Here is a 27,027-nt window from a genome sequence, read left to right on the forward strand (position 1 = left end):
CATACTGGTGCACCATCGAGCTGCGAGTGGACCCCCACCTCGGCACCCCCTCCCCCTGAGGGGGGAGGGGGTGCCGAGGTGAGGGGGCATGCCAGATAGATCTCTGGTCAGCTTGAAGCAAAATGTGATCAAAGTGACTGACTTTGAGCTCCTGTTTCTGGAGAACCACGTGGTGAAAACCAGCCCAAACTTTGCACACTTGTAGGGGAGACTCTTTAGCACCTATGGTGCAAATTTGGAGCCCCTATAACCTAAGGCCGACCTGTACTGACTCCCCAAAGATGGTACCCCTAGGACATCTAATTTTTACATTGGTGCCTATGTGAAAACTGGCCATGTTTGGGACCCGATAGCTCCCCCGTTTTAGGTCCAAACTGCCCCAAACATGGCATGCATACTCACAAGACCCTGGGCTACGTGGGGCTGAAGAAAGTGAATCATTCCCATGTATGGTTCGGGAAATATGACCGTTTAAAGTTGAGCTCCAATTGAACCAACTTTGGAACTTTGAACTCCCATTACTGGGGAACCTTCCATACTGGTGCACCATCGAGCTGCGAGTGGACCCCCACCTCGGCACCCCCTCCCCCTGAGGGGGGAGGGGGTGCCGAGGTGAGGGGGCATGCCAGATAGATCTCTGGTCAGCTTGAAGCAAAATGTGATCAAAGTGACTGACTTTAAGCTCCTGTTTCTGGAGAACCACATGGTGAAAACCAGCCCAAACTTTGCACACTTGTAGGGGAGACTCTTTAGCACCTATGGTGCAAATTTGGAGCCCCTATAACCTAAGGCCGACCTGTACTGACTCCCCAAAGATGGTACCCCTAGGACATCTAATTTTTACATTGGTGCCTATGTGAAAACTGGCCATGTTTGGGACCCGATAGCTCCCCCGTTTTAGGTCCTATGGGCCCCAAACTTTGCATGCATACTCCCAAGACCCTCGACTACATGGAGCCGAAAAAAGTGAATCAATACCATCTATGGTTCAGGAAATATGACCGTTTCAAGTTGAGCTCCAATTGAACCAACTTTTGAACTTTGAACTCCCATTACTGGGAAACCTTCCATACTGGTGCACCATCGAGCTGCGAGTGGACCCCCACCTCGGCACCCCCTCCCCCTGAGGGGGGAGGGGGTGCCGAGGTGAGGGGGCATGCCAGATAGATCTCTGGTCAGCTTGAAGCAAAATGTGATCAAAGTGACTGACTTTGAGCTCCTGTTTCTGGAGAACCACGTGGTGAAAACCAGCCCAAACTTTGCACACTTGTAGGGGAGACTCTTTAGCACCTATGGTGCAAATTTGGAGCCCCTATAACCTAAGGCCGACCTGTACTGACTCCCCAAAGATGGTACCCCTAGGACATCTAATTTTTACATTGGTGCCTATGTGAAAACTGGCCATGTTTGGGACCCGATAGCTCCCCCGTTTTAGGTCCTATGGGCCCCAAACTTTGCATGCATACTCCCAAGACCCTCGACTACATGGAGCCGAAAAAAGTGAATCAATACCATCTATGGTTCAGGAAATATGACCGTTTCAAGTTGAGCTCCAATTGAACCAACTTTTGAACTTTGAACTCCCATTACTGGGGAACCTTCCATACTGGTGCACCATCGAGCTGCGAGTGGACCCCCACCTCGGCACCCCCTCCCCCTGAGGGGGGAGGGGGTGCCGAGGTGAGGGGGCATGCCAGATAGATCTCTGGTCAGCTTGAAGCAAAATGTGATCAAAGTGACTGACTTTGAGCTCCTGTTTCTGGAGAACCACGTGGTGAAAACCAGCCCAAACTTTGCACACTTGTAGGGGAGACTCTTTAGCACCTATGGTGCAAATTTGGAGCCCCTATAACCTAAGGCCGACCTGTACTGACTCCCCAAAGATGGTACCCCTAGGACATCTAATTTTTACATTGGTGCCTATGTGAAAACTGGCCATGTTTGGGACCCGATAGCTCCCCCGTTTTAGGTCCTATGGGCCCCAAACTTTGCATGCATACTCCCAAGACCCTCGACTACATGGAGCCGAAAAAAGTGAATCAATACCATCTATGGTTCAGGAAATATGACCGTTTCAAGTTGAGCTCCAATTGAACCAACTTTTGAACTTTGAACTCCCATTACTGGGAAACCTTCCATACTGGTGCACCATCGAGCTGCGAGTGGACCCCCACCTCGGCACCCCCTCCCCCTGAGGGGGGAGGGGGTGCCGAGGTGAGGGGGCATGCCAGATAGATCTCTGGTCAGCTTGAAGCAAAATGTGATCAAAGTGACTGACTTTGAGCTCCTGTTTCTGGAGAACCACGTGGTGAAAACCAGCCCAAACTTTGCACATTTGTAGGGGAGACTCTTTAGCACCTATGGTGCAAATTTGGAGCCCCTATAACCTAAGGCCGACCTGTACTGACTCCCCAAAGATGGTACCCCTAGGACATCTAATTTTTACATTGGTGCCTATGTGAAAACTGGCCATGTTTGGGACCCGATAGCTCCCCCGTTTTAGGTCCTATGGGCCCCAAACTTTGCATGCATACTCCCAAGACCCTCGACTACATGGAGCCGAAAAAAGTGAATCAATACCATCTATGGCTCAGGAAATATGACCGTTTCAAGTTGAGCTCCAATTGAACCAACTTTTGAACTTTGAACTCCCATTACTGGGGAACCTTCCATACTGGTGCACCATCGAGCTGCGAGTGGACCCCCACCTCGGCACCCCCTCCCCCTGAGGGGGGAGGGGGTGCCGAGGTGAGGGGGCATGCCAGATAGATCTCTGGTCAGCTTGAAGCAAAATGTGATCAAAGTGACTGACTTTGAGCTCCTGTTTCTGGAGAACCACGTGGTGAAAACCAGCCCAAACTTTGCACACTTGTAGGGGAGACTCTTTAGCACCTATGGTGCAAATTTGGAGCCCCTATAACCTAAGGCCGACCTGTACTGACTCCCCAAAGATGGTACCCCTAGGACATCTAATTTTTACATTGGTGCCTATGTGAAAACTGGCCATGTTTGGGACCCGATAGCTCCCCCGTTTTAGGTCCTATGGGCCCCAAACTTTGCATGCATACTCCCAAGACCCTCGACTACATGGAGCCGAAAAAAGTGAATCAATACCATCTATGGTTCAGGAAATATGACCGTTTCAAGTTGAGCTCCAATTCTACCAACTTTTGAACTTTGAACTCCCATTACTGGGAAACCTTCCATACTGGTGCACCATCGAGCTGCGAGTGGACCCCCACCTCGGCACCCCCTCCCCCTGAGGGGGGAGGGGGTGCCGAGGTGAGGGGGCATGCCAGATAGATCTCTGGTCAGCTTGAAGCAAAATGTGATCAAAGTGACTGACTTTGAGCTCCTGTTTCTGGAGAACCACGTGGTGAAAACCAGCCCAAACTTTGCACACTTGTAGGGGAGACTCTTTAGCACCTATGGTGCAAATTTGGAGCCCCTATAACCTAAGGCCGACCTGTACTGACTCCCCAAAGATGGTACCCCTAGGACATCTAATTTTTACATTGGTGCCTATGTGAAAACTGGCCATGTTTGGGACCCGATAGCTCCCCCGTTTTAGGTCCTATGGGCCCCAAACTTTGCATGCATACTCCCAAGACCCTCGACTACATGGAGCCGAAAAAAGTGAATCAATACCATCTATGGTTCAGGAAATATGACCGTTTCAAGTTGAGCTCCAATTGAACCAACTTTTGAACTTTGAACTCCCATTACTGGGGAACCTTCCATACTGGTGCACCATCGAGCTGCGAGTGGACCCCCACCTCGGCACCCCCTCCCCCTGAGGGGGGAGGGGGTGCCGAGGTGAGGGGGCATGCCAGATAGATCTCTGGTCAGCTTGAAGCAAAATGTGATCAAAGTGACTGACTTTGAGCTCCTGTTTCTGGAGAACCACGTGGTGAAAACCAGCCCAAACTTTGCACACTTGTAGGGGAGACTCTTTAGCACCTATGGTGCAAATTTGGAGCCCCTATAACCTAAGGCCGACCTGTACTGACTCCCCAAAGATGGTACCCCTAGGACATCTAATTTTTACATTGGTGCCTATGTGAAAACTGGCCATGTTTGGGACCCGATAGCTCCCCCGTTTTAGGTCCTATGGGCCCCAAACTTTGCATGCATACTCCCAAGACCCTCGACTACATGGAGCCGAAAAAAGTGAATCAATACCATCTATGGTTCAGGAAATATGACCGTTTCAAGTTGAGCTCCAATTGAACCAACTTTTGAACTTTGAACTCCCATTACTGGGGAACCTTCCATACTGGTGCACCATCGAGCTGCGAGTGGACCCCCACCTCGGCACCCCCTCCCCCTGAGGGGGGAGGGGGTGCTGAGGTGAGGGGGCATGCCAGATAGATCTCTGGTCAGCTTGAAGCAAAATGTGATCAAAGTGACTGACTTTGAGCTCCTGTTTCTGGAGAACCACGTGGTGAAAACCAGCCCAAACTTTGCACATTTGTAGGGGAGACTCTTTAGCACCTATGGTGCAAATTTGGAGCCCCTATAACCTAAGGCCGACCTGTACTGACTCCCCAAAGATGGTACCCCTAGGACATCTAATTTTTACATTGGTGCCTATGTGAAAACTGGCCATGTTTGGGACCCGATAGCTCCCCCGTTTTAGGTCCTATGGGCCCCAAACTTTGCATGCATACTCCCAAGACCCTCGACTACATGGAGCCGAAAAAAGTGAATCAATACCATCTATGGTTCAGGAAATATGACCGTTTCAAGTTGAGCTCCAATTGAACCAACTTTTGAACTTTGAACTCCCATTACTGGGAAACCTTCCATACTGGTGCACCATCGAGCTGCGAGTGGACCCCCACCTCGGCACCCCCTCCCCCTGAGGGGGGAGGGGGTGCCGAGGTGAGGGGGCATGCCAGATAGATCTCTGGTCAGCTTGAAGCAAAATGTGATCAAAGTGACTGACTTTGAGCTCCTGTTTCTGGAGAACCACGTGGTGAAAACCAGCCCAAACTTTGCACACTTGTAGGGGAGACTCTTTAGCACCTATGGTGCAAATTTGGAGCCCCTATAACCTAAGGCCGACCTGTACTGACTCCCCAAAGATGGTACCCCTAGGACATCTAATTTTTACATTGGTGCCTATGTGAAAACTGGCCATGTTTGGGACCCGATAGCTCCCCCGTTTTAGGTCCTATGGGCCCCAAACTTTGCATGCATACTCCCAAGACCCTCGACTACATGGAGCCGAAAAAAGTGAATCAATACCATCTATGGTTCAGGAAATATGACCGTTTCAAGTTGAGCTCCAATTGAACCAACTTTTGAACTTTGAACTCCCATTACTGGGGAACCTTCCATACTGGTGCACCATCGAGCTGCGAGTGGACCCCCACCTCGGCACCCCCTCCCCCTGAGGGGGGAGGGGGTGCCGAGGTGAGGGGGCATGCCAGATAGATCTCTGGTCAGCTTGAAGCAAAATGTGATCAAAGTGACTGACTTTGAGCTCCTGTTTCTGGAGAACCACGTGGTGAAAACCAGCCCAAACTTTGCACACTTGTAGGGGAGACTCTTTAGCACCTATGGTGCAAATTTGGAGCCCCTATAACCTAAGGCCGACCTGTACTGACTCCCCAAAGATGGTACCCCTAGGACATCTAATTTTTACATTGGTGCCTATGTGAAAACTGGCCATGTTTGGGACCCGATAGCTCCCCCGTTTTAGGTCCTATGGGCCCCAAACTTTGCATGCATACTCCCAAGACCCTCGACTACATGGAGCCGAAAAAAGTGAATCAATACCATCTATGGTTCAGGAAATATGACCGTTTCAAGTTGAGCTCCAATTGAACCAACTTTTGAACTTTGAACTCCCATTACTGGGGAACCTTCCATACTGGTGCACCATCGAGCTGCGAGTGGACCCCCACCTCGGCACCCCCTCCCCCTGAGGGGGGAGGGGGTGCTGAGGTGAGGGGGCATGCCAGATAGATCTCTGGTCAGCTTGAAGCAAAATGTGATCAAAGTGACTGACTTTGAGCTCCTGTTTCTGGAGAACCACGTGGTGAAAACCAGCCCAAACTTTGCACATTTGTAGGGGAGACTCTTTAGCACCTATGGTGCAAATTTGGAGCCCCTATAACCTAAGGCCGACCTGTACTGACTCCCCAAAGATGGTACCCCTAGGACATCTAATTTTTACATTGGTGCCTATGTGAAAACTGGCCATGTTTGGGACCCGATAGCTCCCCCGTTTTAGGTCCTATGGGCCCCAAACTTTGCATGCATACTCCCAAGACCCTCGACTACATGGAGCCGAAAAAAGTGAATCAATACCATCTATGGTTCAGGAAATATGACCGTTTCAAGTTGAGCTCCAATTGAACCAACTTTTGAACTTTGAACTCCCATTACTGGGAAACCTTCCATACTGGTGCACCATCGAGCTGCGAGTGGACCCCCACCTCGGCACCCCCTCCCCCTGAGGGGGGAGGGGGTGCCGAGGTGAGGGGGCATGCCAGATAGATCTCTGGTCAGCTTGAAGCAAAATGTGATCAAAGTGACTGACTTTGAGCTCCTGTTTCTGGAGAACCACGTGGTGAAAACCAGCCCAAACTTTGCACACTTGTAGGGGAGACTCTTTAGCACCTATGGTGCAAATTTGGAGCCCCTATAACCTAAGGCCGACCTGTACTGACTCCCCAAAGATGGTACCCCTAGGACATCTAATTTTTACATTGGTGCCTATGTGAAAACTGGCCATGTTTGGGACCCGATAGCTCCCCCGTTTTAGGTCCTATGGGCCCCAAACTTTGCATGCATACTCCCAAGACCCTCGACTACATGGAGCCGAAAAAAGTGAATCAATACCATCTATGGTTCAGGAAATATGACCGTTTCAAGTTGAGCTCCAATTGAACCAACTTTTGAACTTTGAACTCCCATTACTGGGGAACCTTCCATACTGGTGCACCATCGAGCTGCGAGTGGACCCCCACCTCGGCACCCCCTCCCCCTGAGGGGGGAGGGGGTGCCGAGGTGAGGGGGCATGCCAGATAGATCTCTGGTCAGCTTGAAGCAAAATGTGATCAAAGTGACTGACTTTGAGCTCCTGTTTCTGGAGAACCACGTGGTGAAAACCAGCCCAAACTTTGCACACTTGTAGGGGAGACTCTTTAGCACCTATGGTGCAAATTTGGAGCCCCTATAACCTAAGGCCGACCTGTACTGACTCCCCAAAGATGGTACCCCTAGGACATCTAATTTTTACATTGGTGCCTATGTGAAAACTGGCCATGTTTGGGACCCGATAGCTCCCCCGTTTTAGGTCCTATGGGCCCCAAACTTTGCATGCATACTCCCAAGACCCTCGACTACATGGAGCCGAAAAAAGTGAATCAATACCATCTATGGTTCAGGAAATATGACCGTTTCAAGTTGAGCTCCAATTGAACCAACTTTTGAACTTTGAACTCCCATTACTGGGGAACCTTCCATACTGGTGCACCATCGAGCTGCGAGTGGACCCCCACCTCGGCACCCCCTCCCCCTGAGGGGGGAGGGGGTGCTGAGGTGAGGGGGCATGCCAGATAGATCTCTGGTCAGCTTGAAGCAAAATGTGATCAAAGTGACTGACTTTGAGCTCCTGTTTCTGGAGAACCACGTGGTGAAAACCAGCCCAAACTTTGCACATTTGTAGGGGAGACTCTTTAGCACCTATGGTGCAAATTTGGAGCCCCTATAACCTAAGGCCGACCTGTACTGACTCCCCAAAGATGGTACCCCTAGGACATCTAATTTTTACATTGGTGCCTATGTGAAAACTGGCCATGTTTGGGACCCGATAGCTCCCCCGTTTTAGGTCCTATGGGCCCCAAACTTTGCATGCATACTCCCAAGACCCTCGACTACATGGAGCCGAAAAAAGTGAATCAATACCATCTATGGTTCAGGAAATATGACCGTTTCAAGTTGAGCTCCAATTGAACCAACTTTTGAACTTTGAACTCCCATTACTGGGGAACCTTCCATACTGGTGCACCATCGAGCTGCGAGTGGACCCCCACCTCGGCACCCCCTCCCCCTGAGGGGGGAGGGGGTGCTGAGGTGAGGGGGCATGCCAGATAGATCTCTGGTCAGCTTGAAGCAAAATGTGATCAAAGTGACTGACTTTGAGCTCCTGTTTCTGGAGAACCACGTGGTGAAAACCAGCCCAAACTTTGCACATTTGTAGGGGAGACTCTTTAGCACCTATGGTGCAAATTTGGAGCCCCTATAACCTAAGGCCGACCTGTACTGACTCCCCAAAGATGGTACCCCTAGGACATCTAATTTTTACATTGGTGCCTATGTGAAAACTGGCCATGTTTGGGACCCGATAGCTCCCCCGTTTTAGGTCCTATGGGCCCCAAACTTTGCATGCATACTCCCAAGACCCTCGACTACATGGAGCCGAAAAAAGTGAATCAATACCATCTATGGTTCAGGAAATATGACCGTTTCAAGTTGAGCTCCAATTGAACCAACTTTTGAACTTTGAACTCCCATTACTGGGGAACCTTCCATACTGGTGCACCATCGAGCTGCGAGTGGACCCCCACCTCGGCTGCTGAGGTGAGGGGGCATGCCAGATAGATCTCTGGTCAGCTTGAAGCAAAATGTGATCAAAGTGACTGACTTTGAGCTCCTGTTTCTGGAGAACCACGTGGTGAAAACCAGCCCAAACTTTGCACACTTGTAGGGGAGACTCTTTAGCACCTATGGTGCAAATTTGGAGCCCCTATAACCTAAGGCCGACCTGTACTGACTCCCCAAAGATGGTACCCCTAGGACATCTAATTTTTACATTGGTGCCTATGTGAAAACTGGCCATGTTTGGGACCCGATAGCTCCCCCGTTTTAGGTCCTATGGGCCCCAAACTTTGCATGCATACTCCCAAGACCCTCGACTACATGGAACCGAAAAAAGTGAATCAATACCATCTATGGTTCAGGAAATATGACCGTTTCAAGTTGAGCTCCAATTGAACCAACTTTTGAACTTTGAACTCCCATTACTGGGAAACCTTCCATACTGGTGCACCATCGAGCTGCGAGTGGACCCCCACCTCGGCACCCCCTCCCCCTGAGGGGGGAGGGGGTGCTGAGGTGAGGGGGCATGCCAGATAGATCTCTGGTCAGCTTGAAGCAAAATGTGATCAAAGTGACTGACTTTGAGCTCCTGTTTCTGGAGAACCACGTGGTGAAAACCAGCCCAAACTTTGCACACTTGTAGGGGAGACTCTTTAGCACCTATGGTGCAAATTTGGAGCCCCTATAACCTAAGGCCGACCTGTACTGACTCCCCAAAGATGGTACCCCTAGGACATCTAATTTTTACATTGGTGCCTATGTGAAAACTGGCCATGTTTGGGACCCGATAGCTCCCCCGTTTTAGGTCCAAACTGCCCCAAACATGGCATGCATACTCACAAGACCCTGGGCTACGTGGGGCTGAAGAAAGTGAATCATTCCCCTGTATGGTTCAGGAAATATGACCGTTTCAAGTTGAGCTCCAATTGAACCAACTTTTGAACTTTGAACTCCCATTACTGGGGAACCTTCCATACTGGTGCACCATCGAGCTGCGAGTGGACCCCCACCTCGGCACCCCCTCCCCCTGAGGGGGGAGGGGGTGCCGAGGTGAGGGGGCATGCCAGATAGATCTCTGGTCAGCTTGAAGCAAAATGTGATCAAAGTGACTGACTTTGAGCTCCTGTTTCTGGAGAACCACGTGGTGAAAACCAGCCCAAACTTTGCACACTTGTAGGGGAGACTCTTTAGCACCTATGGTGCAAATTTGGAGCCCCTATAACCTAAGGCCAACCTGTACTGACTCCCCAAAGATGGTACCCCTAGGACATCTAATTTTTACATTGGTGCCTATGTGAAAACTGGCCATGTTTGGGACCCGATAGCTCCCCCGTTTTAGGTCCTATGGGCCCCAAACTTTGCATGCATACTCCCAAGACCCTCGACTACATGGAGCCGAAAAAAGTGAATCAATACCATCTATGGTTCAGGAAATATGACCGTTTCAAGTTGAGCTCCAATTGAACCAACTTTTGAACTTTGAACTCCCATTACTGGGAAACCTTCCATACTGGTGCACCATCGAGCTGCGAGTGGACCCCCACCTCGGCACCCCCTCCCCCTCCCCCTGAGGGGGGAGGGGGTGCCGAGGTGAGGGGGCATGCCAGATAGATCTCTGGTCAGCTTGAAGCAAAATGTGATCAAAGTGACTGACTTTGAGCTCCTGTTTCTGGAGAACCACGTGGTGAAAACCAGCCCAAACTTTGCACACTTGTAGGGGAGACTCTTTAGCACCTATGGTGCAAATTTGGAGCCCCTATAACCTAAGGCCGACCTGTACTGACTCCCCAAAGATGGTACCCCTAGGACATCTAATTTTTACATTGGTGCCTATGTGAAAACTGGCCATGTTTGGGACCCGATAGCTCCCCCGTTTTAGGTCCAAACTGCCCCAAACATGGCATGCATACTCACAAGACCCTGGGCTACGTGGGGCTGAAGAAAGTGAATCATTCCCCTGTATGGTTCAGGAAATATGACCGTTTCAAGTTGAGCTCCAATTGAACCAACTTTTGAACTTTGAACTCCCATTACTGGGGAACCTTCCATACTGGTGCACCATCGAGCTGCGAGTGGACCCCCACCTCGGCACCCCCTCCCCCTGAGGGGGGAGGGGGTGCCGAGGTGAGGGGGCATGCCAGATAGATCTCTGGTCAGCTTGAAGCAAAATGTGATCAAAGTGACTGACTTTGAGCTCCTGTTTCTGGAGAACCACGTGGTGAAAACCAGCCCAAACTTTGCACACTTGTAGGGGAGACTCTTTAGCACCTATGGTGCAAATTTGGAGCCCCTATAACCTAAGGCCGACCTGTACTGACTCCCCAAAGATGGTACCCCTAGGACATCTAATTTTTACATTGGTGCCTATGTGAAAACTGGCCATGTTTGGGACCCGATAGCTCCCCCGTTTTAGGTCCTATGGGCCCCAAACTTTGCATGCATACTCCCAAGACCCTCGACTACATGGAGCCGAAAAAAGTGAATCAATACCATCTATGGTTCAGGAAATATGACCGTTTCAAGTTGAGCTCCAATTGAACCAACTTTTGAACTTTGAACTCCCATTACTGGGAAACCTTCCATACTGGTGCACCATCGAGCTGCGAGTGGACCCCCACCTCGGCACCCCCTCCCCCTGAGGGGGGAGGGGGTGCCGAGGTGAGGGGGCATGCCAGATAGATCTCTGGTCAGCTTGAAGCAAAATGTGATCAAAGTGACTGACTTTGAGCTCCTGTTTCTGGAGAACCACGTGGTGAAAACCAGCCCAAACTTTGCACACTTGTAGGGGAGACTCTTTAGCACCTATGGTGCAAATTTGGAGCCCCTATAACCTAAGGCCGACCTGTACTGACTCCCCAAAGATGGTACCCCTAGGACATCTAATTTTTACATTGGTGCCTATGTGAAAACTGGCCATGTTTGGGACCCGATAGCTCCCCCGTTTTAGGTCCTATGGGCCCCAAACTTTGCATGCATACTCCCAAGACCCTCGACTACATGGAGCCGAAAAAAGTGAATCAATACCATCTATGGTTCAGGAAATATGACCGTTTCAAGTTGAGCTCCAATTGAACCAACTTTTGAACTTTGAACTCCCATTACTGGGGAACCTTCCATACTGGTGCACCATCGAGCTGCGAGTGGACCCCCACCTCGGCACCCCCTCCCCCTGAGGGGGGAGGGGGTGCCGAGGTGAGGGGGCATGCCAGATAGATCTCTGGTCAGCTTGAAGCAAAATGTGATCAAAGTGACTGACTTTGAGCTCCTGTTTCTGGAGAACCACGTGGTGAAAACCAGCCCAAACTTTGCACACTTGTAGGGGAGACTCTTTAGCACCTATGGTGCAAATTTGGAGCCCCTATAACCTAAGGCCGACCTGTACTGACTCCCCAAAGATGGTACCCCTAGGACATCTAATTTTTACATTGGTGCCTATGTGAAAACTGGCCATGTTTGGGACCCGATAGCTCCCCCGTTTTAGGTCCTATGGGCCCCAAACTTTGCATGCATACTCCCAAGACCCTCGACTACATGGAGCCGAAAAAAGTGAATCAATACCATCTATGGTTCAGGAAATATGACCGTTTCAAGTTGAGCTCCAATTGAACCAACTTTTGAACTTTGAACTCCCATTACTGGGGAACCTTCCATACTGGTGCACCATCGAGCTGCGAGTGGACCCCCACCTCGGCACCCCCTCCCCCTGAGGGGGGAGGGGGTGCTGAGGTGAGGGGGCATGCCAGATAGATCTCTGGTCAGCTTGAAGCAAAATGTGATCAAAGTGACTGACTTTGAGCTCCTGTTTCTGGAGAACCACGTGGTGAAAACCAGCCCAAACTTTGCACATTTGTAGGGGAGACTCTTTAGCACCTATGGTGCAAATTTGGAGCCCCTATAACCTAAGGCCGACCTGTACTGACTCCCCAAAGATGGTACCCCTAGGACATCTAATTTTTACATTGGTGCCTATGTGAAAACTGGCCATGTTTGGGACCCGATAGCTCCCCCGTTTTAGGTCCTATGGGCCCCAAACTTTGCATGCATACTCCCAAGACCCTCGACTACATGGAGCCGAAAAAAGTGAATCAATACCATCTATGGTTCAGGAAATATGACCGTTTCAAGTTGAGCTCCAATTGAACCAACTTTTGAACTTTGAACTCCCATTACTGGGGAACCTTCCATACTGGTGCACCATCGAGCTGCGAGTGGACCCCCACCTCGGCACCCCCTCCCCCTGAGGGGGGAGGGGGTGCTGAGGTGAGGGGGCATGCCAGATAGATCTCTGGTCAGCTTGAAGCAAAATGTGATCAAAGTGACTGACTTTGAGCTCCTGTTTCTGGAGAACCACGTGGTGAAAACCAGCCCAAACTTTGCACATTTGTAGGGGAGACTCTTTAGCACCTATGGTGCAAATTTGGAGCCCCTATAACCTAAGGCCGACCTGTACTGACTCCCCAAAGATGGTACCCCTAGGACATCTAATTTTTACATTGGTGCCTATGTGAAAACTGGCCATGTTTGGGACCCGATAGCTCCCCCGTTTTAGGTCCTATGGGCCCCAAACTTTGCATGCATACTCCCAAGACCCTCGACTACATGGAGCCGAAAAAAGTGAATCAATACCATCTATGGCTCAGGAAATATGACCGTTTCAAGTTGAGCTCCAATTGAACCAACTTTTGAACTTTGAACTCCCATTACTGGGGAACCTTCCATACTGGTGCACCATCGAGCTGCGAGTGGACCCCCACCTCGGCACCCCCTCCCCCTGAGGGGGGAGGGGGTGCCGAGGTGAGGGGGCATGCCAGATAGATCTCTGGTCAGCTTGAAGCAAAATGTGATCAAAGTGACTGACTTTGAGCTCCTGTTTCTGGAGAACCACGTGGTGAAAACCAGCCCAAACTTTGCACACTTGTAGGGGAGACTCTTTAGCACCTATGGTGCAAATTTGGAGCCCCTATAACCTAAGGCCGACCTGTACTGACTCCCCAAAGATGGTACCCCTAGGACATCTAATTTTTACATTGGTGCCTATGTGAAAACTGGCCATGTTTGGGACCCGATAGCTCCCCCGTTTTAGGTCCTATGGGCCCCAAACTTTGCATGCATACTCCCAAGACCCTCGACTACATGGAGCCGAAAAAAGTGAATCAATACCATCTATGGTTCAGGAAATATGACCGTTTCAAGTTGAGCTCCAATTGAACCAACTTTTGAACTTTGAACTCCCATTACTGGGAAACCTTCCATACTGGTGCACCATCGAGCTGCGAGTGGACCCCCACCTCGGCACCCCCTCCCCCTGAGGGGGGAGGGGGTGCCGAGGTGAGGGGGCATGCCAGATAGATCTCTGGTCAGCTTGAAGCAAAATGTGATCAAAGTGACTGACTTTGAGCTCCTGTTTCTGGAGAACCACGTGGTGAAAACCAGCCCAAACTTTGCACACTTGTAGGGGAGACTCTTTAGCACCTATGGTGCAAATTTGGAGCCCCTATAACCTAAGGCCGACCTGTACTGACTCCCCAAAGATGGTACCCCTAGGACATCTAATTTTTACATTGGTGCCTATGTGAAAACTGGCCATGTTTGGGACCCGATAGCTCCCCCGTTTTAGGTCCTATGGGCCCCAAACTTTGCATGCATACTCCCAAGACCCTCGACTACATGGAGCCGAAAAAAGTGAATCAATACCATCTATGGTTCAGGAAATATGACCGTTTCAAGTTGAGCTCCAATTGAACCAACTTTTGAACTTTGAACTCCCATTACTGGGGAACCTTCCATACTGGTGCACCATCGAGCTGCGAGTGGACCCCCACCTCGGCACCCCCTCCCCCTGAGGGGGGAGGGGGTGCCGAGGTGAGGGGGCATGCCAGATAGATCTCTGGTCAGCTTGAAGCAAAATGTGATCAAAGTGACTGACTTTGAGCTCCTGTTTCTGGAGAACCACGTGGTGAAAACCAGCCCAAACTTTGCACACTTGTAGGGGAGACTCTTTAGCACCTATGGTGCAAATTTGGAGCCCCTATAACCTAAGGCCGACCTGTACTGACTCCCCAAAGATGGTACCCCTAGGACATCTAATTTTTACATTGGTGCCTATGTGAAAACTGGCCATGTTTGGGACCCGATAGCTCCCCCGTTTTAGGTCCTATGGGCCCCAAACTTTGCATGCATACTCCCAAGACCCTCGACTACATGGAGCCGAAAAAAGTGAATCAATACCATCTATGGTTCAGGAAATATGACCGTTTCAAGTTGAGCTCCAATTGAACCAACTTTTGAACTTTGAACTCCCATTACTGGGGAACCTTCCATACTGGTGCACCATCGAGCTGCGAGTGGACCCCCACCTCGGCACCCCCTCCCCCTGAGGGGGGAGGGGGTGCTGAGGTGAGGGGGCATGCCAGATAGATCTCTGGTCAGCTTGAAGCAAAATGTGATCAAAGTGACTGACTTTGAGCTCCTGTTTCTGGAGAACCACGTGGTGAAAACCAGCCCAAACTTTGCACATTTGTAGGGGAGACTCTTTAGCACCTATGGTGCAAATTTGGAGCCCCTATAACCTAAGGCCGACCTGTACTGACTCCCCAAAGATGGTACCCCTAGGACATCTAATTTTTACATTGGTGCCTATGTGAAAACTGGCCATGTTTGGGACCCGATAGCTCCCCCGTTTTAGGTCCTATGGGCCCCAAACTTTGCATGCATACTCCCAAGACCCTCGACTACATGGAGCCGAAAAAAGTGAATCAATACCATCTATGGTTCAGGAAATATGACCGTTTCAAGTTGAGCTCCAATTGAACCAACTTTTGAACTTTGAACTCCCATTACTGGGGAACCTTCCATACTGGTGCACCATCGAGCTGCGAGTGGACCCCCACCTCGGCACCCCCTCCCCCTGAGGGGGGAGGGGGTGCTGAGGTGAGGGGGCATGCCAGATAGATCTCTGGTCAGCTTGAAGCAAAATGTGATCAAAGTGACTGACTTTGAGCTCCTGTTTCTGGAGAACCACGTGGTGAAAACCAGCCCAAACTTTGCACATTTGTAGGGGAGACTCTTTAGCACCTATGGTGCAAATTTGGAGCCCCTATAACCTAAGGCCGACCTGTACTGACTCCCCAAAGATGGTACCCCTAGGACATCTAATTTTTACATTGGTGCCTATGTGAAAACTGGCCATGTTTGGGACCCGATAGCTCCCCCGTTTTAGGTCCTATGGGCCCCAAACTTTGCATGCATACTCCCAAGACCCTCGACTACATGGAGCCGAAAAAAGTGAATCAATACCATCTATGGTTCAGGAAATATGACCGTTTCAAGTTGAGCTCCAATTGAACCAACTTTTGAACTTTGAACTCCCATTACTGGGGAACCTTCCATACTGGTGCACCATCGAGCTGCGAGTGGACCCCCACCTCGGCTGCTGAGGTGAGGGGGCATGCCAGATAGATCTCTGGTCAGCTTGAAGCAAAATGTGATCAAAGTGACTGACTTTGAGCTCCTGTTTCTGGAGAACCACGTGGTGAAAACCAGCCCAAACTTTGCACATTTGTAGGGGAGACTCTTTAGCACCTATGGTGCAAATTTGGAGCCCCTATAACCTAAGGCCGACCTGTACTGACTCCCCAAAGATGGTACCCCTAGGACATCTAATTTTTACATTGGTGCCTATGTGAAAACTGGCCATGTTTGGGACCCGATAGCTCCCCCGTTTTAGGTCCTATGGGCCCCAAACTTTGCATGCATACTCCCAAGACCCTCGACTACATGGAGCCGAAAAAAGTGAATCAATACCATCTATGGTTCAGGAAATATGACCGTTTCAAGTTGAGCTCCAATTGAACCAACTTTTGAACTTTGAACTCCCATTACTGGGAAACCTTCCATACTGGTGCACCATCGAGCTGCGAGTGGACCCCCACCTCGGCACCCCCTCCCCCTGAGGGGGGAGGGGGTGCTGAGGTGAGGGGGCATGCCAGATAGATCTCTGGTCAGCTTGAAGCAAAATGTGATCAAAGTGACTGACTTTGAGCTCCTGTTTCTGGAGAACCACGTGGTGAAAACCAGCCCAAACTTTGCACATTTGTAGGGGAGACTCTTTAGCACCTATGGTGCAAATTTGGAGCCCCTATAACCTAAGGCCGACCTGTACTGACTCCCCAAAGATGGTACCCCTAGGACATCTAATTTTTACATTGGTGCCTATGTGAAAACTGGCCATGTTTGGGACCCGATAGCTCCCCCGTTTTAGGTCCTATGGGCCCCAAACTTTGCATGCATACTCCCAAGACCCTCGACTACATGGAGCCGAAAAAAGTGAATCAATACCATCTATGGTTCAGGAAATATGACCGTTTCAAGTTGAGCTCCAATTGAACCAACTTTTGAACTTTGAACTCCCATTACTGGGAAACCTTCCATACTGGTGCACCATCGAGCTGCGAGTGGACCCCCACCTCGGCACCCCCTCCCCCTGAGGGGGGAGGGGGTGCCGAGGTGAGGGGGCATGCCAGATAGATCTCTGGTCAGCTTGAAGCAAAATGTGATCAAAGTGACTGACTTTGAGCTCCTGTTTCTGGAGAACCACGTGGTGAAAACCAGCCCAAACTTTGCACACTTGTAGGGGAGACTCTTTAGCACCTATGGTGCAAATTTGGAGCCCCTATAACCTAAGGCCGACCTGTACTGACTCCCCAAAGATGGTACCCCTAGGACATCTAATTTTTACATTGGTGCCTATGTGAAAACTGGCCATGTTTGGGACCCGATAGCTCCCCCGTTTTAGGTCCTATGGGCCCCAAACTTTGCATGCATACTCCCAAGAACCTCGACTACATGGAGCCGAAAAAAGTGAATCAATACCATCTATGGTTCAGGAAATATGACCGTTTCAAGTTGAGCTCCAATTGAACCAACTTTTGAACTTTGAACTCCCATTACTGGGAAACCTTCCATACTGGTGCACCATCGAGCTGCGAGTGGACCCCCACCTCGGCACCCCCTCCCCCTGAGGGGGGAGGGGGTGCTGAGGTGAGGGGGCATGCCAGATAGATCTCTGGTCAGCTTGAAGCAAAATGTGATCAAAGTGACTGACTTTGAGCTCCTGTTTCTGGAGAACCACGTGGTGAAAACCAGCCCAAACTTTGCACACTTGTAGTGGAGACTCTTTAGCACCTATGGTGCAAATTTGGAGCCCCTATAACCTAAGGCCGACCTGTACTGACTCCCCAAAGATGGTACCCCTAGGACATCTAATTTTTACATTGGTGCCTATGTGAAAACTGGCCATGTTTGGGACCCGATAGCTCCCCCGTTTTAGGTCCTATGGGCCCCAAACTTTGCATGCATACTCCCAAGAACCTCGACTACATGGAGCCGAAAAAAGTGAATCAATACCATCTATGGTTCAGGAAATATGACCGTTTCAAGTTGAGCTCCAATTGAACCAACTTTTGAACTTTGAACTCCCATTACTGGGAAACCTTCCATACTGGTGCACCATCGAGCTGCGAGTGGACCCCCACCTCGGTACCCCCTCCCCCTGAGGGGGGAGGGGGTGCCGAGGTGAGGGGGCATGCCAGATAGATCTCTGGTCAGCTTGAAGCAAAATGTGATCAAAGTGACTGACTTTGAGCTCCTGTTTCTGGAGAACCACGTGGTGAAAACCAGCCCAAACTTTGCACACTTGTAGGGGAGACTCTTTAGCACCTATGGTGCAAATTTGGAGCCCCTATAACCTAAGGCCGACCTGTACTGACTCCCCAAAGATGGTACCCCTAGGACATCTAATTTTTACATTGGTGCCTATGTGAAAACTGGCCATGTTTGGGACCCGATAGCTCCCCCGTTTTAGGTCCTATGGGCCCCAAACTTTGCATGCATACTCCCAAGACCCTCGACTACATGGAGCCGAAAAAAGTGAATCAATACCATCTATGGTTCAGGAAATATGACCGTTTCAAGTTGAGCTCCAATTGAACCAACTTTTGAACTTTGAACTCCCATTACTGGGAAACCTTCCATACTGGTGCACCATCGAGCTGCGAGTGGACCCCCACCTCGGCACCCCCTCCCCCTGAGGGGGGAGGGGGTGCTGAGGTGAGGGGGCATGCCAGATAGATCTCTGGTCAGCTTGAAGCAAAATGTGATCAAAGTGACTGACTTTGAGCTCCTGTTTCTGGAGAACCACGTGGTGAAAACCAGCCCAAACTTTGCACACTTGTAGGGGAGACTCTTTAGCACCTATGGTGCAAATTTGGAGCCCCTATAACCTAAGGCCGACCTGTACTGACTCCCCAAAGATGGTACCCCTAGGACATCTAATTTTTACATTGGTGCCTATGTGAAAACTGGCCATGTTTGGGACCCGATAGCTCCCCCGTTTTAGGTCCAAACTGCCCCAAACATGGCATGCATACTCACAAGACCCTGGGCTACGTGGGGCTGAAGAAAGTGAATCATTCCCCTGTATGGTTCAGGAAATATGACCGTTTCAAGTTGAGCTCCAATTGAACCAACTTTTGAACTTTGAACTCCCATTACTGGGGAACCTTCCATACTGGTGCACCATCGAGCTGCGAGTGGACCCCCACCTCGGCACCCCCTCCCCCTGAGGGGGGAGGGGGTGCCGAGGTGAGGGGGCATGCCAGATAGATCTCTGGTCAGCTTGAAGCAAAATGTGATCAAAGTGACTGACTTTGAGCTCCTGTTTCTGGAGAACCACGTGGTGAAAACCAGCCCAAACTTTGCACACTTGTAGGGGAGACTCTTTAGCACCTATGGTGCAAATTTGGAGCCCCTATAACCTAAGGCCAACCTGTACTGACTCCCCAAAGATGGTACCCCTAGGACATCTAATTTTTACATTGGTGCCTATGTGAAAACTGGCCATGTTTGGGACCCGATAGCTCCCCCGTTTTAGGTCCTATGGGCCCCAAACTTTGCATGCATACTCCCAAGACCCTCGACTACATGGAGCCGAAAAAAGTGAATCAATACCATCTATGGTTCAGGAAATATGACCGTTTCAAGTTGAGCTCCAATTGAACCAACTTTTGAACTTTGAACTCCCATTACTGGGAAACCTTCCATACTGGTGCACCATCGAGCTGCGAGTGGACCCCCACCTCGGCACCCCCTCCCCCTCCCCCTGAGGGGGGAGGGGGTGCCGAGGTGAGGGGGCATGCCAGATAGATCTCTGGTCAGCTTGAAGCAAAATGTGATCAAAGTGACTGACTTTGAGCTCCTGTTTCTGGAGAACCACGTGGTGAAAACCAGCCCAAACTTTGCACACTTGTAGGGGAGACTCTTTAGCACCTATGGTGCAAATTTGGAGCCCCTATAACCTAAGGCCGACCTGTACTGACTCCCCAAAGATGGTACCCCTAGGACATCTAATTTTTACATTGGTGCCTATGTGAAAACTGGCCATGTTTGGGACCCGATAGCTCCCCCGTTTTAGGTCCAAACTGCCCCAAACATGGCATGCATACTCACAAGACCCTGGGCTACGTGGGGCTGAAGAAAGTGAATCATTCCCCTGTATGGTTCAGGAAATATGACCGTTTCAAGTTGAGCTCCAATTGAACCAACTTTTGAACTTTGAACTCCCATTACTGGGGAACCTTCCATACTGGTGCACCATCGAGCTGCGAGTGGACCCCCACCTCGGCACCCCCTCCCCCTGAGGGGGGAGGGGGTGCCGAGGTGAGGGGGCATGCCAGATAGATCTCTGGTCAGCTTGAAGCAAAATGTGATCAAAGTGACTGACTTTGAGCTCCTGTTTCTGGAGAACCACGTGGTGAAAACCAGCCCAAACTTTGCACACTTGTAGGGGAGACTCTTTAGCACCTATGGTGCAAATTTGGAGCCCCTATAACCTAAGGCCGACCTGTACTGACTCCCCAAAGATGGTACCCCTAGGACATCTAATTTTTACATTGGTGCCTATGTGAAAACTGGCCATGTTTGGGACCCGATAGCTCCCCCGTTTTAGGTCCTATGGGCCCCAAACTTTGCATGCATACTCCCAAGACCCTCGACTACATGGAGCCGAAAAAAGTGAATCAATACCATCTATGGTTCAGGAAATATGACCGTTTCAAGTTGAGCTCCAATTGAACCAACTTTTGAACTTTGAACTCCCATTACTGGGAAACCTTCCATACTGGTGCACCATCGAGCTGCGAGTGGACCCCCACCTCGGCACCCCCTCCCCCTGAGGGGGGAGGGGGTGCTGAGGTGAGGGGGCATGCCAGATAGATCTCTGGTCAGCTTGAAGCAAAATGTGATCAAAGTGACTGACTTTGAGCTCCTGTTTCTGGAGAACCACGTGGTGAAAACCAGCCCAAACTTTGCACACTTGTAGGGGAGACTCTTTAGCACCTATGGTGCAAATTTGGAGCCCCTATAACCTAAGGCCGACCTGTACTGACTCCCCAAAGATGGTACCCCTAGGACATCTAATTTTTACATTGGTGCCTATGTGAAAACTGGCCATGTTTGGGACCCGATAGCTCCCCCGTTTTAGGTCCTATGGGCCCCAAACTTTGCATGCATACTCCCAAGACCCTCGACTACATGGAGCCGAAAAAAGTGAATCAATACCATCTATGGCTCAGGAAATATGACCGTTTCAAGTTGAGCTCCAATTGAACCAACTTTTGAACTTTGAACTCCCATTACTGGGGAACCTTCCATACTGGTGCACCATCGAGCTGCGAGTGGACCCCCACCTCGGCACCCCCTCCCCCTGAGGGGGGAGGGGGTGCCGAGGTGAGGGGGCATGCCAGATAGATCTCTGGTCAGCTTGAAGCAAAATGTGATCAAAGTGACTGACTTTGAGCTCCTGTTTCTGGAGAACCACGTGGTGAAAACCAGCCCAAACTTTGCACACTTGTAGGGGAGACTCTTTAGCACCTATGGTGCAAATTTGGAGCCCCTATAACCTAAGGCCGACCTGTACTGACTCCCCAAAGATGGTACCCCTAGGACATCTAATTTTTACATTGGTGCCTATGTGAAAACTGGCCATGTTTGGGACCCGATAGCTCCCCCGTTTTAGGTCCTATGGGCCCCAAACTTTGCATGCATACTCCCAAGACCCTCGACTACATGGAGCCGAAAAAAGTGAATCAATACCATCTATGGTTCAGGAAATATGACCGTTTCAAGTTGAGCTCCAATTGAACCAACTTTTGAACTTTGAACTCCCATTACTGGGAAACCTTCCATACTGGTGCACCATCGAGCTGCGAGTGGACCCCCACCTCGGTACCCCCTCCCCGGGGGGAGGGGGTGCCGAGGTGAGGGGGCATGCCAGATAGATCTCTGGTCAGCTTGAAGCAAAATGTGATCAAAGTGACTGACTTTGAGCTCCTGTTTCTGGAGAACCACGTGGTGAAAACCAGCCCAAACTTTGCACACTTGTAGGGGAGACTCTTTAGCACCTATGGTGCAAATTTGGAGCCCCTATAACCTAAGGCCGACCTGTACTGACTCCCCAAAGATGGTACCCCTAGGACATCTAATTTTTACATTGGTGCCTATGTGAAAACTGGCCATGTTTGGGACCCGATAGCTCCCCCGTTTTAGGTCCTATGGGCCCCAAACTTTGCATGCATACTCCCAAGACCCTCGACTACATGGAGCCGAAAAAAGTGAATCAATACCATCTATGGTTCAGGAAATATGACCGTTTCAAGTTGAGCTCCAATTGAACCAACTTTTGAACTTTGAACTCCCATTACTGGGAAACCTTCCATACTGGTGCACCATCGAGCTGCGAGTGGACCCCCACCTCGGCACCCCCTCCCCCTTAGGGGGGAGGGGGTGCTGAGGTGAGGGGGCATGCCAGATAGATCTCTGGTCAGCTTGAAGCAAAATGTGATCAAAGTGACTGACTTTGAGCTCCTGTTTCTGGAGAACCACGTGGTGAAAACCAGCCCAAACTTTGCACACTTGTAGGGGAGACTCTTTAGCACCTATGGTGCAAATTTGGAGCCCCTATAACCTAAGGCCGACCTGTACTGACTCCCCAAAGATGGTACCCCTAGGACATCTCATTTTTACATTGGTGCCTATGTGAAAACTGGCCATGTTTGGGACCCGATAGCTCCCCCGTTTTAGGTCCTATGGGCCCCAAACTTTGCATGCATACTCCCAAGACCCTCGACTACATGGAGCCGAAAAAAGTGAATCAATACCATCTATGGTTCAGGAAATATGACCGTTTCAAGTTGAGCTCCAATTGAACCAACTTTTGAACTTTGAACTCCCATTACTGGGGAACCTTCCATACTGGTGCACCATCGAGCTGCGAGTGGACCACCACCTCGGCACCCCCTCCCCCTGAGGGGGGAGGGGGTGCCGAGGTGAGGGGGCATGCCAGATAGATCTCTGGTCAGCTTGAAGCAAAATGTGATCAAAGTGACTGACTTTGAGCTCCTGTTTCTGGAGAACCACGTGGTGAAAACCAGCCCAAACTTTGCACACTTGTAGGGGAGACTCTTTAGCACCTATGGTGCAAATTTGGAGCCCCTATAACCTAAGGCCGACCTGTACTGACTCCCCAAAGATGGTACCCCTAGGACATCTAATTTTTACATTGGTGCCTATGTGAAAACTGGCCATGTTTGGGACCCGATAGCTCCCCCGTTTTAGGTCCTATGGGCCCCAAACTTTGCATGCATACTCCCAAGACCCTCGACTACATGGAGCCGAAAAAAGTGAATCAATACCATCTATGGTTCAGGAAATATGACCGTTTCAAGTTGAGCTCCAATTGAACCAACTTTTGAACTTTGAACTCCCATTACTGGGGAACCTTCCATACTGGTGCACCATCGAGCTGCGAGTGGACCCCCACCTCGGCACCCCCTCCCCCTGAGGGGGGAGGGGGTGCCGAGGTGAGGGGGCATGCCAGATAGATCTCTGGTCAGCTTGAAGCAAAATGTGATCAAAGTGACTGACTTTGAGCTCCTGTTTCTGGAGAACCACGTGGTGAAAACCAGCCCAAACTTTGCACATTTGTAGGGGAGACTCTTTAGCACCTATGGTGCAAATTTGGAGCCCCTATAACCTAAGGCCGACCTGTACTGACTCCCCAAAGATGGTACCCCTAGGACATCTAATTTTTACATTGGTGCCTATGTGAAAACTGGCCATGTTTGGGACCCGATAGCTCCCCCGTTTTAGGTCCTATGGGCCCCAAACTTTGCATGCATACTCCCAAGACCCTCGACTACATGGAGCCGAAAAAAGTGAATCAATACCATCTATGGTTCAGGAAATATGACCGTTTCAAGTTGAGCTCCAATTGAACCAACTTTTGAACTTTGAACTCCCATTACTGGGGAACCTTCCATACTGGTGCACCATCGAGCTGCGAGTGGACCCCCACCTCGGCACCCCCTCCCCCTGAGGGGGGAGGGGGTGCCGAGGTGAGGGGGCATGCCAGATAGATCTCTGGTCAGCTTGAAGCAAAATGTGATCAAAGTGACTGACTTTGAGCTCCTGTTTCTGGAGAACCACGTGGTGAAAACCAGCCCAAACTTTGCACATTTGTAGGGGAGACTCTTTAGCACCTATGGTGCAAATTTGGAGCCCCTATAACCTAAGGCCGACCTGTACTGACTCCCCAAAGATGGTACCCCTAGGACATCTAATTTTTACATTGGTGCCTATGTGAAAACTGGCCATGTTTGGGACCCGATAGCTCCCCCGTTTTAGGTCCTATGGGCCCCAAACTTTGCATGCATACTCCCAAGACCCTCGACTACATGGAGCCGAAAAAAGTGAATCAATACCATCTATGGTTCAGGAAATATGACCGTTTCAAGTTGAGCTCCAATTGAACCAACTTTTGAACTTTGAACTCCCATTACTGGGGAACCTTCCATACTGGTGCACCATCGAGCTGCGAGTGGACCCCCACCTCGGCACCCCCTCCCCCTGAGGGGGGAGGGGGTGCCGAGGTGAGGGGGCATGCCAGATAGATCTCTGGTCAGCTTGAAGCAAAATGTGATCAAAGTGACTGACTTTGAGCTCCTGTTTCTGGAGAACCACGTGGTGAAAACCAGCCCAAACTTTGCACACTTGTAGGGGAGACTCTTTAGCACCTATGGTGCAAATTTGGAGCCCCTATAACCTAAGGCCGACCTGTACTGACTCCCCAAAGATGGTACCCCTAGGACATCTAATTTTTACATTGGTGCCTATGTGAAAACTGGCCATGTTTGGGACCCGATAGCTCCCCCGTTTTAGGTCCTATGGGCCCCAAACTTTGCATGCATACTCCCAAGACCCTCGACTACATGGAGCCGAAAAAAGTGAATCAATACCATCTATGGTTCAGGAAATATGACCGTTTCAAGTTGAGCTCCAATTGAACCAACTTTTGAACTTTGAACTCCCATTACTGGGAAACCTTCCATACTGGTGCACCATCGAGCTGCGAGTGGACCCCCACCTCGGTACCCCCTCCCCCTGAGGGGGGAGGGGGTGCCGAGGTGAGGGGGCATGCCAGATAGATCTCTGGTCAGCTTGAAGCAAAATGTGATCAAAGTGACTGACTTTGAGCTCCTGTTTCTGGAGAACCACGTGGTGAAAACCAGCCCAAACTTTGCACACTTGTAGGGGAGACTCTTTAGCACCTATGGTGCAAATTTGGAGCCCCTATAACCTAAGGCCGACCTGTACTGACTCCCCAAAGATGGTACCCCTAGGACATCTAATTTTTACATTGGTGCCTATGTGAAAACTGGCCATGTTTGGGACCCGATAGCTCCCCCGTTTTAGGTCCAAACTGCCCCAAACATGGCATGCATACTCACAAGACCCTGGGCTACGTGGGGCTGAAGAAAGTGAATCATTCCCCTGTATGGTTCAGGAAATATGACCGTTTCAAGTTGAGCTCCAATTGAACCAACTTTTGAACTTTGAACTCCCATTACTGGGGAACCTTCCATACTGGTGCACCATCGAGCTGCGAGTGGACCCCCACCTCGGCACCCCCTCCCCCTGAGGGGGGAGGGGGTGCCGAGGTGAGGGGACATGCCAGATAGATCTCTGGTCAGCTTGAAGCAAAATGTGATCAAAGTGACTGACTTTGAGCTCCTGTTTCTGGAGAACCACGTGGTGAAAACCAGCCCAAACTTTGCACACTTGTAGGGGAGACTCTTTAACACCTATGGTGCAAATTTGGAGCCCCTATAACCTAAGGCCGACCTGTACTGACTCCCCAAAGATGGTACCCCTAGGACATCTAATTTTTACATTGGTGCCTATGTGAAAACTGGCCATGTTTGGGACCCGATAGCTCCCCCGTTTTAGGTCCAAACTGCCCCAAACATAGCATGCATACTCACAAGACCCTGGGCTACGTGGGGCTGAAGAAAGTGAATCATTCCCATGTATGGTTCAGGAAATATGACCGTTTCAAGTTGAGCTCCAATTGAACCAACTTTTGAACTTTGAACTCCCATTACTGGGGAACCTTCCATACTGGTGCACCATCGAGCTGCGAGTGGACCCCCACCTCGGCACCCCCTCCCCCTGAGGGGGGAGGGGGTGCCGAGGTGAGGGGGCATGCCAGATAGATCTCTGGTCAGCTTGAAGCAAAATGTGATCAAAGTGACTGACTTTGAGCTCCTGTTTCTGGAGAACCACGTGGTGAAAACCAGCCCAAACTTTGCACACTTGTAGGGGAGACTCTTTAGCACCTATGGTGCAAATTTGGAGCCCCTATAACCTAAGGCCGACCTGTACTGACTCCCCAAAGATGGTACCCCTAGGACATCTAATTTTTACATTGGTGCCTATGTGAAAACTGGCCATGTTTGGGACCCGATAGCTCCCCCGTTTTAGGTCCAAACTGCCCCAAACATGGCATGCATACTCACAAGACCCTGGGCTACGTGGGGCTGAAGAAAGTGAATCATTCCCATGTATGGTTCGGGAAATATGACCGTTTAAAGTTGAGCTCCAATTGAACCAACTTTGGAACTTTGAACTCCCATTACTGGGGAACCTTCCATACTGGTGCACCATCGAGCTGCGAGTGGACCACCACCTCGGCACCCCCTCCCCCTGAGGGGGGAGGGGGTGCCGAGGTGAGGGGGCATGCCAGATAGATCTCTGGTCAGCTTGAAGCAAAATGTGATCAAAGTGACTGACTTTGAGCTCCTGTTTCTGGAGAACCACGTGGTGAAAACCAGCCCAAACTTTGCACACTTGTAGGGGAGACTCTTTAGCACCTATGGTGCAAATTTGGAGCCCCTATAACCTAAGGCCGACCTGTACTGACTCCCCAAAGATGGTACCCCTAGGACATCTAATTTTTACATTGGTGCCTATGTGAAAACTGGCCATGTTTGGGACCCGATAGCTCCCCCGTTTTAGGTCCTA

Source organism: Lithobates pipiens, unplaced genomic scaffold (assembly GCF_037356315.1).
Source record: "Lithobates pipiens isolate NorthernLeopardFrog02 unplaced genomic scaffold, aLitPip1_a1.2 Scaffold_94, whole genome shotgun sequence".
NCBI lineage: Eukaryota > Metazoa > Chordata > Amphibia > Anura > Ranidae > Lithobates > Lithobates pipiens.